The sequence below is a fragment of the Hypanus sabinus genome, chromosome 15 (genome assembly GCF_030144855.1).
Source record: "Hypanus sabinus isolate sHypSab1 chromosome 15, sHypSab1.hap1, whole genome shotgun sequence".
Lineage (NCBI taxonomy): Eukaryota > Metazoa > Chordata > Chondrichthyes > Myliobatiformes > Dasyatidae > Hypanus > Hypanus sabinus.
In genome coordinates this window covers 21,881,058-21,886,136 of record NC_082720.1, presented here as the reverse complement: position 1 = coordinate 21,886,136, position 5,079 = coordinate 21,881,058, and positions in this window count along the sequence as shown.

The following is a 5,079-nucleotide window of genomic DNA, read 5'->3' as shown; positions in this document are numbered from 1 at the left end:
GGGAGCTGCAAGGTGTCTGTTGGGACAACAGTGCAGCCGCCCTGACATCAGAGGCATCCATCTCCACGATGAAGGGAATTTCCGGGTTGGGTGTTGGGGTGAACTACCTATACCTGTCTGGACACGCCCCCCCTCTGCTGACTGCTCCTGTGGCTCCTCCCACAGACCCCTGTATAAAGGCGATTGGAGGCACTGCTCCTCCCTCAGTCTCCAGGATGTCGTGTGATGGTCTCTTGCTGCTGACTGTGCTTTCTTCTAGCTAATAAAAGCCTATCTCAACTCACATCTCCGAGAGTTATTGATGGTGCATCAGGTGTGACCAAAATGGGAGCTGTCGTGAACCACTGCTCGAGTTCTGTAAAAGCAGCCTCCACCTTGGTAATCTAAACCCGAAGGTCTCGTGCTTAGTGCTGTCAGCTGAGCCGCCTCTGAGCTGAAGTTTCTGATGAACTTTTGGTAAAAGTTGGCAAACCCCAGGAATCTTTGGACTTGTTTTACCCTGAATGGATGTGGCCATTCTCCAACTGCCTTCGTCTTACTAGGGTCCATCTTGAAATTGCCATTAGAGTTGATGAAATGCAAATGAAATGATGGTTATTTTAAATTCGGACTTCTCCAGCTTGATGTAAAGTCCATGATCAAGAAGCATCTTTAGGATATATCTGACATAAGTGACATGGCCCTCCGTGGACTTCCAGAAAATTAGAATGTTGCCCAAGTAGATGCCCGGAGCGTGTTGTCTATAAATGCCTGGAAAACTGCTGGAAAATTCACAAGACTGAAGGGCGTAACCGGGTTCTCACAGTGTCCTGTCAGTGTGTTGAATGTTGTCTTCTGCTCTTCACCCTCCTTTATATAAACCATATTTTATGCACTTCGCAAGTCTGGTTTTAAGAATACGCTTGCCCCTTGGAGAATCTCGAAGGCAGTGTTCCTGAGTGGAAATGGGTAACGATTCTTGACCATTATGCGATTCAGCCCTCTATAATCAATGCAAGTTTGAACTCCCTTCCTTTTTCTGTATGAAGGAGAAGCCAGCACCAGCTGAAGAGTGAGGGGCCGAACAATCCCAGGGCAAGAGCCTCCTTTATATACTCCTCCACAGCGTTTCTCTCCCGGCCTGAGAGCACGTATAATTCACCCTAGAGGACAAGTACCAGGCAGTAGATATATAGCACGGTCTAAAGTCTTTGTAGTGGAAGAGTCGAGGCCTTTCCCTTGCTGAAGACAGGATTGGGTGCTGCAATTACTCCTGAACCTTCCTCAGAGAACCTGAGGATCCTTAAGTAACAGTGGGGGTGCAGAGGGGGGGGTTGTTGGCCGACCCCAAAGTCTCCTCCATATGTTCACAAGAGTCTTTAGTGAAAACATGGGCCAAATCACAGTCCAAATCCTGCCCGTATCGGCAGCGAGGCACGACAAATGGTCTCGTGCTTCTGGGTCTGGGCTCCAAGAGTCCTCATTGTTGAACCTTCCCCCAAGACAGGACTTGGCAACTGGGGACTTTAGCTGCTTGAGTTCCAGGTTGCTTGCGCACCTCCTTGGCACCCCTGTGGATAGGGTTGGGACTCGCACTGGCCTGTTGGCTGGAGCCGGCTTGTCTGCCCTTGAAGGCAGGACTGGGTTTCCTGAAGGCTCCAGGTTATCCTGAACAGGTGATGCCCACCCATCGGCCGGTGGTCTTGGGAGAATCTGGGAGTTGGGACACCAGGCTAAAAACATACCTTCTTGCAGCGACTGGACCAAGCAATGATTCTCCCTTCCTTCCAGTTCACGGAAGGGTTATGCCGGGACAGCCAAAGGCGCCCAAGAATCAGGGGCACAGGAGGAGACTCACTGATATAGAAACCAATGTCCTCTGCATGTTCCTCTATCCTCATCTGCAAGACCAATGTCTGCTGCCGGATCAGGCATCCAAGACACTGGCTGGCTCAACTCCTACAGTGGTATGTCGAGCCAATGGGTGGTCCCCATGTCCAGGAATTTTCCAGCTGCCCCAGAGTCCAAAACAGCATTCATCTTTCATTAGTGCATACCCCAGGAGATTGCTGACAGTATGACACCAAAATCCATGAGGGTGGGGGCAGTGGCTGCTACCATCACAGTCCTCCCGACACCGGACGGTCCTTACAGTTCTGATGTCTGCGGCTTTGGACATTTGGCTCGCGGGTCACCTGCTTACCTGCAGTAATTGCAGCAACCTCGACTCCAACACTGGAACCTCTCAGCAGCAGAGGTTCTTGTGTGGCTGATTTGAATGGGCTTGACAGGAGACAGGCTGGTCGTAGTCTGAGATCGGAGGGTTGAACTATGATATGATGAGGTCAGGCTCGGGGTAGGGCCCTTTGACCTCTTGATGTAGTCCCACTTACACTCCGCCAGACGATTATTAAGACAAATGGATTGGTTGATGAGAACCTCTGCTGGCTCTCCCGAGATGAAGCCATCCTTCGGTTTGTCTCAGAGTCCATGGCGGTATTGCGCAGCCAAGGACTCCCTGTTCTAGCCACTCTCTTGGCCAAGGTATGAAACTCGATAGTGAAATTAGCCACTGATCGTCTGCCCTTGTCAAATCTTCATCAGATGGTCCAAGGCTTGGCTGGCTCCAGAGGAGTAATGGAACACCTTACTCATGGTGGCCACGAATTCCTCTGAATCCAAGCAAATTGCCAACCTTTGTTCCCAATGCGTGGTGGCCCAGGCCATGGTTCTTCCAATTAGAAGTGAGATAATGAAGGCCACCTTTCCACACTTCGAAGGGAACCGGGATGGCTGGAGTCAAACACTAATGCGTATTGAATGAGGAACCATGGCAAGAACCTGGGTCATCATCAAATCTCTCCAGGGTTGGAAGGTGTACTGGCTCCACAGAGTGACCAACTGGTTCTCCTGGGCCACTCTGGCTTCCTCCTTGCAAAAGTTGGCAAACAGCTGTCTGGAGGTCTTGTATCTCCAGGCTCTGTCTCGCTGTGGCTGGCCACAGCAGACAAAAGAATCTGATACCCCGCTGGGTCCATACTGGCTCAATTATACAGTGAAGAGAGTCCTTGACGAGGATGGTTTGATCCCAGTGCTGGAGTATCCGAGGCTAGGATCGAGACATGGAATAATATTGGATCGAGAACTGGGCACAAAACAGAATGCTAGACAATATCTTTGGTTGGGCTTACGATTGAGCACTGAGGCTCCTTTCAGGTGCTCTTAAATACTGAATTCTTGGTGCCCAAAGCACCAATGTCAATTAGCAGGATGATCCTGAATCTTTCAAGGGGCCATGCCAGCTATTCTTATACTGGTGAGTTAGAGCAACTAAACCCTGGGAGTTTGCTTGGCTGGGTGCGTGTTGTAACAGTAACAGGGAGAAGGCAGGAGAATGGGTTTGGGAGGGATAATAAGTCATCCATGGTTGAATGGCAGAGCAGACTTGATGGGCTGAATGGCCTAATTCTACTCCCAAGTCTTATGGCCTTAGGGATATACACAGAAAAAGCTTCCAGATTAAGAATGGTCACTTCGGCACAATATTACAGGAATGCTGGCATCAGAGGAGCAATATCCAGCAAGAACTGTGGGAATTAGGGATGAAAGGGTAAAAATTGAAAGAAAGAGTTCAATTAATTATTGTAGGGTTGTTATTACTGGAACAGAAAGAAGATGTTTTCAGATATACAGTTGTTAAATTTCTCAGAGCATTTCTCAACCAAAGTCGTTATATTTTTCTAATGAATCTGTTTTAGTTTAAATACTTGAAATCGACTACATGCTTGCAAGTATATTTTTAACTAAAATGTAGACTCCACCTCACCACATATAGGACTTGAAGGGCAGCTTTGTGTCATCGAGGCCTCTGTTTGTCTTATGTTTGGATTGCCAGCAACCACCACCGTGAAAGCAATACAAGATCTACTCATGGGAATAAAATACATGATTACACATGTAGTTCTGAAAATCCTTTGAAAAGCATTTTCAAGCATGTTGTAAAAAGGCATAGTTTCACTCAACTTCACTTGCCCCCTCATTGAAATGTTCCCACAACCAGTCGACTCACTTTCAAGGATACTTCATCACATGTTCTTGATATTTATTTTTTTTAAATCATTATTGTTTCTTCCTTTACATTTGCACAGTTTGTTGTCTTCTGCACTCCGGTTGAATGCTCTAGTTGGGTAGTCTTTCATTGATTCTGTTATAGTTACCATTCTATAGATTTGTTGAGTATGCCCACAAGAAAATGGATCTGAGGGTTGTATATGGTGACATATATGTACCTTGATAATAAAATTTACTTTGAATGTTGAATAACTTTTTATTAGAAACATCCCTAATCTATCCCCAATATTGTCTTCCCATTCATTTTTAATGAAGAATTTTCAAAGGACCTAACTTTCTTTTTTCAGTACCATTCACTTCAACCATATATTCTTGAACTCAGCATTGATTATTTATCTTATAAAACAGAAATTCTTAATATTCTAAACACGTATTTTACGTACTCCCATGCCAGCACTTCAATACAAGCAGAGCATTAATTTACTTGGCCATTCTAATATATTTTGTGTCAAACCTCAGTCACTGAGACCTTGTAAATATTCAGTATTTAACCGATAAAAATTAGTTAGATACTGACTAGCATGTTGTACATTTAAATATCCTGTTCACAATGAAGTTATAATGCCAGTTAGTTGAGATTCTGGAAGGCACCTGGTTCGCGTGAATATCCAACAAAAAATTCAAAGTTTACAAAAAGAATCAGCCTAACTGATTGAAATTCCCCCCACCCCATGTTGACGTTTGGATAACTTTTACCTTCTTGTCTGCAATTTACTTCATCTGGAGGATAAAACTTTATAGGAACACACACAAAATGCTGGAGGAACTCAGCAGGCCAGGCAACATCTATGGCAAAGAGTAAGGAGTCGACATTTTGGTCGAGATCTTTCATCAGGACTTTTTTAACAGGTGAACTATATGGAGATCATTAGCAGATTATTAATCTGCAGGAGCTGAATGGTTAGGGGATCATAGAAGCGATCAGTGAGACTCATGGAGAAGATGCATATAGGCAGCTGGGAAAAGGAC